The sequence below is a fragment of the Oenanthe melanoleuca genome, chromosome 11 (genome assembly GCF_029582105.1).
Source record: "Oenanthe melanoleuca isolate GR-GAL-2019-014 chromosome 11, OMel1.0, whole genome shotgun sequence".
Classification (NCBI taxonomy): domain Eukaryota; kingdom Metazoa; phylum Chordata; class Aves; order Passeriformes; family Muscicapidae; genus Oenanthe; species Oenanthe melanoleuca.
In genome coordinates this window covers 7,392,491-7,404,216 of record NC_079345.1, presented here as the reverse complement: position 1 = coordinate 7,404,216, position 11,726 = coordinate 7,392,491, and positions in this window count along the sequence as shown.

Below are 11,726 nucleotides of genomic sequence, written 5' to 3'. Positions count from 1 at the left end.
CTGTTAGTTCAGGGCACTCAGGAGAGAGGCAGTGCCAAAGCTAACATCTGCCTCTTTCCATAAATAACTGAACCCACCACATGCTGTGGGATGGACCAGAGCTCCCACTGGACATGGTGTCTTCTGCCAAACATTGAAGTGCTCAGCAGTAACCTCTCCTTTGGATGGAGACCAGATTTGCAGGAACAAACAATGCTGTTACCTCCTGAGCCAGCCTCAGGTCCATAACCCAGCCATCTTGAAGACCACCTCCATCAGCTCAGACTTAACACATGACGCTGGAGAGTCATGACCAGGCAATGACAGGAGAGTGACGACTCATCAAGGTCAGGGCAATGGTAACAAATCCTTGTCCTCCCTTTCCTCTGGTTTCTATTTCCAAGGAGTCAGCTCCCATTTGTCTGCAGTGTGATTTACAGCTAAGCTGTGGTGGGAAGTATGCAGCAAAAACCAAGGACTTTCTCCTTTGGTAGCCACCTGGGCTTCTTGCACAGCTGCTTCTGCTGACCCATCACGTGTATTTGCAAAAATAAAGCACAATTTGAGATGCGCTCGGCAAGTCAGAGTTGCATAACAGTTCATTTCCCACAGGCTTGGATGGATGCTCAGAATGTTCATGGTCACATGGTGATTCCAAAAATCCCTGCCTCCTCTTTTTGTCAGGATTTTCATCAGTGACTTAACCCTATACAGACTACAGTGCCCTGCTGCAGCTTCTAGAGACAGCAACACCTGAAAATACTGGTATCTAGTGGCCCACACAGCAAAGCTTCTGCACAAGCCCTGCAAAGCTACCCTATCCAGAAAGCCTTTCCAAGACTACTATCCCTCCACCAGCTTCTAATTTCTGGAAGCAATTATTTCCTCCAGCTACTTGTCAAAAGGCTTTGATTTCCTATAAGGTGCTCCCAGACATCATGGGTGATAGGTGGGAGGAAGCGAGCTGGCCAGAAGGTCAGACAGAAAGGTCCCAGCCTTGGGGGCCTCTCCAACAGATGGACTGGCAGTGCAAGGGAAGTGTCTGTCCAAGATAAAAGTTACAAAACTGTCACCACAGAGAAGGTTATAGAAGTCAGTGTCAGTGGAATTTTAGATTCTGTAATTGATAAAGAGGAAAAAAATACTATCATTTGATGTAAAGACACCCATATGATAGAACAAGGGGGAGACAGACAGGACCAAAATTCCAAATGTGAAACCAACTGTTTCACAAATAATGGCATTAAAGGAAATCAAAAGATTCATAATGCTGGACAAAACAGAAGGTAGTAGCCCACTTGTATTAAGTCCTAAAGCAAACCATGTAACATTAAAACAGCTACTTAAGAAGGGTTTCAACTCAAACCAGGCCATACTTTATGTCTGTCCATCATTACATGGAGTACCAGGACTCTACTGTGGGCAGCCAGACTTCAGGAGCTCACCTTTGTGCACTTCAGGAGCACAGGACAGGTTAAGCTCATTTTGGAGACATGGCCCCACTCTAGTGAAAACTAGGAGCCTGGGAAACACTACAAAATCAGCTCAGCATACCACAGGATGCTCTTAATGCTAAGCTCATGAGCCCCCACTTTCTGCTATATTCCTACTGCTCTGACACAAGCTTTTGGTCATGTCATGCTGCTGTCAGCTACAGTGGTGTGAAACTTGCATTGTTCTGACACTGGTGGCTCTTTGCCTTAAATTGGCTATAGGAGTAACCAAGAAGAGGACACGATCCCATTCCTTGGGAAAAAAGATGTTTAACCTTTTTCAAAAGAAAGGAAAGGTTGTGATTGTTCTAGGGTTTACTCGAAAATGAAAAGGGATTTTGCACTGCACAGACAGGAGGCATTCTTCATCTCACCCTGTGCAAATACTCAGAATTTGGGCTCTGGTTGATGGAAGGACATGGGGGTTTTGCTTGCATAAACAGAAAAACAAAATATTTTCTGTCCCTGTGTGCAATAGAAAAGTGCATTTAAACCTGCCAGCCTTGTGTCCAAGCTCACAAATGACACTGCAAAGGAGGCTTAGACATGGTTCAGTCCAGGTTACAGGAAGGGATTGGCATTTCCATGATTAAACTTTGGAAGAATTTGGCCTCCTTTCCACAGAAAACCAGTATATGCTTCAGGTCAGTATGTGACCTGACAGTACTCCAACACCCTCTGTTAGTCCCTAAACACCATGTGTAAGATGTGTCCTTACCTACAATAATTGATCCCTGTGGACACTGCAAGGACACACACAGAGTGCCCTCGATGTTGAGTCCTTGCAGCAGAGTCAGCTTTAGTCAGGCTCCTATCCCTGCCAGGAGCCCCCAGGGCAGAAATGCTTTCTGCAGCCAGCTCTCTGGCCTCACCAGAATCCTGATGACTTCTCTCTTGGCACACAAAGCCAGCTGAGGCAGGGATCTGTCAAGTGACCTCATTCAGTGATGAGGAGGAAGAGAATGAGGAGAAGCAGGAAGGGAGATTCTCAGCCATCACTTACCTTTGGCTGAAGGCAGAAAATGTCATCATAGAACAGCATGGGGTCTTCTTGCACCTTTGCCCTCACTCTCTGGAGGGTGTGGGTGAGAAGAGCTGAATATTCTTGGCAAGTGGTGTCCACTCTGTGCTCCTTCAGAAAATCAGACAACTTGTCCTTGTCCTGCTGACACAGCCTGTGATACTGGCTGCAGCCACAGGAGAGACAAACCCAGTAGACTGTTTAATAAGCCACATATTTACAGAGAGAAGTGGAAGTGCAGGAGCAGCAAAGCACTTGGGGAGGAGCAGCAGCAGCTCCTCAGCAAGGGGCTGACCCCAAGCCACGGGGTCCCAAATGGATCAGAGGATCACTTGTTGTTCACTAGCACAGCAGGTAGTTTTACTTCACACTTAGATGCTCAGGAGAGGTTTCAGAAGCCAGCAGCCCTCAAGAGAGGGCTCAAAGCCACTGCCACACTGAGGGAGAATCCACCAACCACCTCAACTGGACTTTCTGGCACTGAGCTGCCCATGGGAGGTAGATAAAGATCAAGGAGATCCACTGCAGGACTTCCCTGGGAAGGCAAGAGGTTACCAGCTGCAGGTTACCAGCATCACTTTTTTTTCCTTCCTTTTTGGACCTGCAGGGATAAGCAAACTCTATCTGCTCTATTCCCTGCACTGACTTCCACCAGCTCTCCCTTGCTTGATAGCTGCAGCAGAAATTACTTCAGTGTTTACAATTACAAGCAAGAGATGAGAAACAAGCAGTGCTACAGAGCAGTTGCTTCTGAACTGGCAGGTCACTGTCCCCCCTTCACGGTCCAGTCCCCTGGCCAAGAAGAACCAGCAGGTGACAACTGGGAGGTCAAGTGGAAGCTCCATATGGACTGAATCAAGGGAATGCAGTATAAGCAGCACAGTGATCATCACCCAGCCCAATTCAAATACAATTAGAGAGGAAATACAGTCGTGGGCATTACCAGCTGCACACAGACAGAGCCTCAGGCTAATGCTGTCACCAGCACCAGAAATACCCGCCGTGGCTGCTCCCTGCGGAGCGCGATCAGAAACGTGTCTCCATGACTGATCTACAGTGCCAGGCATGGGGAGGGCTCCCACCACTGATTCCACCATGATGTACCAGAAAGTCCTGCAGGAGGGAGACAGAGCAAACTCCTGGATAGACCTTCTCATGATCCAGGGATTTTTAGGTCCTCTCCTAGTGCAAGGTCCTGCACTGCCGCCTCTCATCAAAGTCTTCTCTGCTTCAAGCTCTCTGACAGCAGGGCAGTGGCCTTGGAGCTACAGCCATCCATAAGATGGTAAGGACAGGAGAACATTCTGATCAAAGTCTAGGACACAAACTGGCACAAAAGCAAATTTAAGACAGGAGAAAAAAATCTGGTCAGACTTAGCTATGGGGAAACGTGGTTGTTTCTGAGGTGAAGGAGGATCACTCAGAATGCAGGCTGAGACAGGCAGGTAGGAAGAAAAGGGAAAAGAATGGTCCAGGGAAGTATTCAGAGAAGGTTGTGAGATTTTCTTTCAACACACTGAGCTTACATGGAAGTCAGACACTGTAATTAAATAGAGAACAGTGGAAAACTAGATTTGGCCTGCAAGGCATTTCTGACCTAATTACGTTGAACTTTATTTGCTCAGAAGCCCTTAAAAAGTGCTGCAGTTTGAGGCAGTTTACTGATCAGCTCTGGGTTCAAACTAACTCTTATGAACATCCATCCATCCAGGTCTGTAAAGTCACACAAGGACTCACTGAATCACCCAAGCTTTTCAGTGTCATTTCCAATACATACTCCTGGGCTGTAAGTGTTTCTCTACTGCCTGAAATGGGAATTTCAAGGCTTCCCCAAACACACTCTTGGAAGAAACAGCCCCATCTCTCACCACCACGAATACCCATGGTGCCCAATCCAAATGCACTTCCCAACCCTGTGTGGCCCTTGCTTCCCTGCAGAACCCTTCACCTCCAAACGCTGCCCAACCTCTAAAGAAGGATAGAAATTTTTTATTGTGCTGAAAACCAGGAGAGTGCCAGGCAACGTGACATCCTACAGCAGGATGGCGTTAACTGTCTGGGCCAGCAAAGGCCCCAGCCCTGTGCAACACTGGAATGTTGTCTGACATCTTGTCAAAGCTGGAGTGGAGAGAACTGCAGTGAGCACCAGAACAGCTGACCCACCTGCACTGTGTTAAGTCCTACTGCTCAATGCAGTCCCAGGTAAGGAGTGTTGACACTCTCCTCAGCCTCATGGACTCTCTGTAGTTCAGAGCTCTCTGGACCTCAGTGGTTTGTGGCTCCCACAAACAAAAATTTGCTCTCTGAGGAAATCCAGTCTTTGCAATCAACTCTTCTTCCCCAAAACATCATCCTCAGCTGGAGTATAGATGGAACTGGAATAGGGAGTGCTGAGCTCCATTACCCTGAAGCCCAGGTTCACATACCCTGATATCTGAGATGGTTTAACCAAAACCAAAAGCTCTGATATTCCCTGAAGCCATATGTTAGTTTTATCCTTGGGCAGGGTATCACTGAAATGCTTCTTTCAAACTCACCTCAGTTTTTCAGTTGATCCTCCTCTTCTGAATACCAAAAGCCTTCCACTGGAAGCAGGCTGTGACATAACTCTGGTTGTGGATGACCAGAAGTGTCACAGCTTTTAGATAATTGAGCAGTTTCATGGATCAGTACCTTTATCACATCCCTACAGCTGTGTGAGATGTCCCAGATACCACCTTAAGCACTAATCCAGCTTATGTTTGTAGAGATTTGTCCCCAAGGTGACAGTATTTACAGTGAGATAATTTCAGATGTGCTCAGGCCCACTCAGATCACTGGAATTCTGCATCAAAGTCATTCAGGTGACTCTGAGGAGTCACAGCTTGCCCAGGGTCTCCTGCAGGCATTCCTGTCTCTCCTGATCCTTTGTTGCTGACAAGGAAGGATGCCTGGGGGCATGTGGGCAGAAAAGGGGGACCCAGAAGAACAAATGAAGTGACAGCCCATAGCAGGAAGGGACACAGGCGAGGAAACACGACCCAGTACTCTACAACATTCAAGATGACAAACCACTACAAAATGGACACCATGAAAACTATCATCATCTCCCTGTCTAAACCCATGGCCGCATCAGTCTTGAAATATTTGGTATTGTTCTGATTTCAAAAACCAAGTTGAAGTATTTCAAATTAAATAAAGAAGAGTTGAAAGAAGGTTTAAAAGTAGAGAGCAGCTTCTGTATGAAGACTGAATGGGATTTCTTAACCGGGAAATTGAAGAGAAGGTAGGTAGGTAGGTAGGTAGGTAGGTAGGTAGGTAGGTAGGTAGGTAGGTAGGTAGGTAGGAGAGGTTTGCAAAAGCATGAATGGCCTGAGATATGGGAATAAGGAAAAATTTGTCATGATATGTCATCAAACAGGAACCTAAGGGCCTGAAAATGTTATCAGTCAGAAATGACAATGATGTAGTAGCACTCTTCCAGGGGATATCCCATCCTTTGGAACACACTGCTGGAGGAAGCTGTAGAGGTTCACAGAGAGCAACTTGGCTGATGCTTGGAAGATAAAACCATCAGAAGCTGTTAAAAAAAGATGAGACTAAAGCCTCCAGCCCAGGAAAACTCCAACTCCAGAGCCCAGGAGGGAGGAAGCAGATGCTCTGCCTATCTCTGCACGCTTTGCTAAACATCCCCAAGTGCTGTGCTCCCAGAGAGGAGCCAGGGCCACCCCAGCACTCCTGGCTGCAGGCACCAAGGGCTCTGGTGAAGGCTGGAGGCTTTTTACAGGGAAGTAGCTGGCACATGCTACATCTATACCCCCACAAATGGCTGGGTACAGGAGAGCAGGCACAAATGCCAGGGAGTCAGAAGGATGCTGCAGATCTTTCTGCCAGGCAGAAGAACTGACACACACAGAGTGAAGCTGTTGGGGTTGGCCAAGGGCAGCTGCAGGCTTCATGTCTTGGGTGCCAAATTAAATGTGACATTTCATTTAAGACTCTTGGTTGTTTAATACATATGTTTAAAAAATAAATCTCTGTACAGCAATTCAGCACGAGGCATTTCACTTGACAGGGTAATGTCCACGGTGTGCAGCTTGGGATGCTCTGCTGCCATGAAAGCACATTTACTGAATCTAGATGGATCTGCCCTATCATTATTTACACAACATGATCTTATTACATGCTGTCAATTCTTTCATCCTTACATCCTTTGGATACATTTCCTACAAATGGCAGGACACAGCTCTTTTTATAACCTGGGCAAAGCAATGCCTGGGCTTGAAATTCAAAGCCAGACCTTTTCATACAAAAGTAGAGTCGATGTTTTTTGGGTTGTGCAGTCCTGAACAAGGCTCAGGCACAGCAGAAACACTACTGTGTTTTATCCTGTCATCCAGCTGCATGATTATGGACACAGGTATCTTAATACATCGTGATCACTTTTCACTGCCTGGAATTGAAGAAATTGAGCCCTGGGTCATCCTCTGTGGGGCCTGTAAAAAGACTGAAGGGGAATTTACAGAAAAGCTAAAACATCTTTCTGAATTCTTCTAATACTACATGATCAGTCTGGTGCAGAAGGGAATACTGTTCAGAGCAGCACAAATTGTTCTTAAACAGAAAGACAAATTTTGTTTAGCCTGAAAGTATATCTCAGTGATTGGATGAGCAAACCCTTGAACAAGATTTCAAAATAAATTTCAGGGCTTATGAAGAACATTTTCCTAGGATTCAACAGCTGGTACTTTCCTTCATCAACTACTGTTCTAAATATTTGAAAGCTGGTAGCCAGATTGATTAGACAGACTAGAAATAAAACAGCCCTTGCTGCATTTCATCTTCTGAGATGATTCTTCCTCTATGCCCATCAGTTCCTTTTTGCTGAATTTGGATTTTAAATCTTTTTTAGGAGTACATGACAGTCAAATTTGGAATATTTGGCTTTACAGAAAGCAAGTTAAATTTCATTTGCCCAGCTTTTTAGAAGACTGGGTCTTGCTGTCAGCTCTTCTGTGAGCACAGCTGAGTCACTTCCAGGTTACAACAAACTTCAGAGCCTCCTCATCATCAGCATTCCTGGTGTTAATGATCAGAAGTTCCCAACATGGCCCAGGCCTCAGGCAAGCACCTGCTGAACACAGGCAGCACATTCCAAGAGGAGGATCTCTAGCTAAAGGCATTGAGAGGAATCACAGGAAAACTGATAGGGATGAAGTGGAGATAGAAAGCCATGACCAGCCAGCAGTGGGTACAGGACTGGTTGTGTCTCTTCAGACAGCTCTCTGGCATGGTAAAAGTCAACTCATTTTCAATCTGGCTCCTTAATATGCAGCCAAATACTCCCCATTATATCCTCTGCACTGCACTAAGGAAGATCTGTGTGTGTTGCTGGATGAAAGACTCCAGCACAGGAATATCTGGGAGTAAGCACAGGAGCTTTGTTCTGCCCAACATGAAGGAGCCCTCCAGAAAATACTAGAAAGGACATCAAAACTATGGGGTGATGAAAGACAGTGCTGCTGCATGGTCAGGGTGCCATGGGCCATTTTTAGTCTGTATTGCTGCTACAGTAATGATACACTTGAGGTACCTGCCTGGCTGAAACATTGCTTTTGGCTCATGGGGAAAACACTGCCAGACCATTAGAATGAAAGCAAAGACAGACTCAATATACCACTTAATAAATCAATCATCCTTCGAGCTGCTCTACTTCTTCTCAGCAGATGCTGATTGATCCACAAGGAGAAGAATCAAATGAATGGGCAGTTCTGCCCTGAAACACATCCAGAGGTAGCACCACTTAAGAACTTATTAGTGATCTCTGAGGTTGATGGAGTAGGCAAGCTGTGGTCAAGGATGACCTGCAAAGAGGTGGAAACCATATTCTTGCAAAAATTCTTCATGTGCTAGAAATGGGCTGTGTGGGCTCACAGGAAATCTGTTTCTGTGCATATGTGGGGATGAACAAAACAGCCCAAAGGAGAGTTTTAACTTCCAAACAGCCCTCCTAGTACACAACCTCCCATCTGTGCTCATGCAGTCAACTCTGCAGGTTGCTTTAGCAGGGATTTGTCAGGAAGGGTGTTAAGTAGTTGTGGAGCTATAAAGCTGTGCAAAAAAACCTCGAGCAAACAAAGTACAAACTTATTCCCCTTCATGTACCCTCAGAATGACAGACTATCTGTCTTGAAACACAGAGCCCTGGTGAGAGGGCAAAGGCCATACTCTGTTTGCAAGCAGCAGAATAACCTTATCTAAAATAGTATGAAAATCATTATTACAAACAGTTCTAGACAAGGGGAACGAAGGCAGGAAGTGGTTGTTACCTATGAGCTGTTTTGACAGAAATGAGCACTTTGGAGACCAATTAGGCTCACCCATCAAGCTAATTAATTGGAACTATAAAAGCCTATAACCAATCAGCTGGATAAAGTATTAGGCACCAATCCTGCATCTCTGGCAATGCTGCAGCTATTAAGACACAAAATCAACATATAATTGCACAAACTGCTATTTACACCCTTTTTTTGCCTACAATAACTGACTCCCTCAACTCACTTGGAAGCAAACATACAAGGACATAAAACAGCCATGCTGCTGGGAATTCTCACAAGTAAAAAAAAAGCAGAAGGAGCAAAAGCCACCTGTGGCCAGCAGAAAAAAAAAATCTCTGCAAAGTTTTAAAATTCCTGATAATCCAAGGCAAAGCTTGGTCTTGTAATAACTGCAGCATCAGTCTGGCTTACACATTAAAGTAAAGTGGGAAACAAGATCTTTTAAAACTCACAGGATGCAACAAATTCCTACTAGCTGCCAGCACCAAACACAAATGGAAAATATTACATCAGTTGGTGTACCACAATGAAGCTCTGGAGTCAAAAGAGGCTGCTCCTTGGGAAGCAGAAGGTTTCCCCAATTTTGAGCACTTAGAAGAAGCTTCTGCCAACTGTCTGGATGAACAATGAGTTGCAGGAAAATGGACAACACAGTGGTGACCAACAGCAGCTCAGGGTGTGCTGCCATGAATTTACCTCAATAGTAACTTAATGCTGCTCACAGCAGCATCAGAGCCCCTCAAACACTCACACAAGGCCAATTTCAACCCAAAAAGAGTTTTGGTATTCCCACCCTGGTGTCCTGCACAACACAGAGATGACTCAGATAAATACCTAATGTGGTAGTGAGTTGCTCAGGCAAGTATTGAACATCCTGCTTTTCTGGCTGAAGTCAATATAAATGGAAAGCACCAGGAACTTGTTTGAGTGATCTCAGGAATATAAAATGCAAGGCGACAAGAGCTAAACCTCAGTTAAACCCTGCTGCCTATCCACATCCATCGGGGGATTTACAAAGAAAAAAAAAAAAAAAAAAAAGAAAGGAAAAGGCTTGATCTAGAGACTATATCAATAGGATTTTCATTTCATTTCTCAAGCAAGTTCCTGGAAGCCACTGATGGCTGTGTCAGACAGAAGAGAGACGACCCTTGGTAGGAAGGGGGTTCTTAAGGAGAAAGAACAGAGCTATGAAAAGCTGATTGTTTTCTCCAACATCTACACAAAGGCACAGATGAGATCAGAGCAAGGCAGTAGTTTTCTCAGATGCTTTACCCTCGTGGGTAGCTGAGGTGTTTACAGGTGCTGGCACATCTTTACTACAGTTCCTTGTTCAGCCTCAAACAGAAATAATCAGCCAGGGCTGGGAGTTTCCTGCATGTGTACATTGATCACTAACATACCACCAAGCCAGATGGCCTCACATACCAAAGGAAGCTGATTCAGCCAAACTCAGCATCGGTTTTAACTGCAGAAAGGAATTCAGCATCACAACACGTTTATATTCAGCTGGCAACCCCATGCTGCTCTGCACAGCAGCTGAGCACTCTCTAACAAGCTGACAATTCCCCTTGGCCCATTTGCAATGCTGTGTAGCCTCTACTACAGCTTCCCCTGCTGCCAGTTAAGCACACCCAGTCCCATAGTTACTCATCATCTTCCCTAAGCCCCAGTGACTCTAATATATCCCAAACTCACTGCCATTCCACAGGTGCCTAAAGAGCTCCACATCAGCTCCCTAATCAGCCATTTAAAAATATGCCTTAATTTTTCCTGTAATCTCATGCCTCATTTTCATCAGAGGTGTTGTCAGGTTTTTTCCCCCCTCAGTGTTTTCCCCCAGTTCTCTGCAACGAAGCTCAAGGATCCAACTGCCATCAATTGCATCTGAGGATGTTTTGTGAAGAGCACAGAGAGGGTTAAGAGCTATTTGCATGCACAGCTTGACACTGAGTGCCTCAGGAATCTCTCTTTTCCTGCCACATATAAACATCACCTTAAGGGATGGAAAAGTCAGGGCACTACCTGTCCCGTGAGATTACAACCTAGGAATGAGGGAGAATAAAAGTCCTGAAGACCAAAGAATAACGATTGTTTAATTTGCAGTGTGGTTGTTTGGGGTTTTTTTACCTTGAAAACATTCCATTTTAGCCTGAGAAAGGGCATATTTTATCAGCATTTCAATGAAAGCTGCTCTAAGAAGAGCCACAATTAAAACTCTGAATGAGTGCAAATGCAGATTCGAACAATATAGGGACATGGAAACAAACCCCAAAAGGAGGATCCCATTTACAACCTGAAGAATTCAATCCCAGCTAAATGAAGCACCATTAACAGGAGCACATCAAGGGAGCTGAACAGGAGGTTTCTGTGTCTCCACCAATGATGCAATCTGGGACTCTGGGATGTCATCCAAGCTGGTAACTGCTTGCTTGGCCCACCAGACAAGCTCCATGCAATGTGTTGGAAATAATAATGAAAATGTTTTGGTGCGCTTTGGATTTAGCAGGAGCAATTAGGATTTGTCACCAGGTAAACAGCTCTTGGCTGAGACACAAAACTCACAAAGCTTTAATGCTTAGGGAGAGCTCAAGTGAAACACACTTCTGCCCAGCAGCAGCTGGGCTTTGGGCTCTTTTACAGCTCCACTGAGAAAAGAAAAGTTCTTGGTCTTAGTGCTTTGCTGGTGGTCAATTTTTCACCTTGAAAACATGTTCTGTGGAGTTTGGTGATGATTAGAGCAACACAATAATGAGAACAACTGGAGCTGTGGGCACACTGAACTTTATACATGTCAGTAGTGACAGCTGATGAAAATGCTACAGTTTCTGCTCATTAAGAAGCCATTGCTGCAATTAGGCCTGACCTGTTCCCATTACCACTAGTGAGAACATCACTACTGGCGAGTGCAGAAGCCCT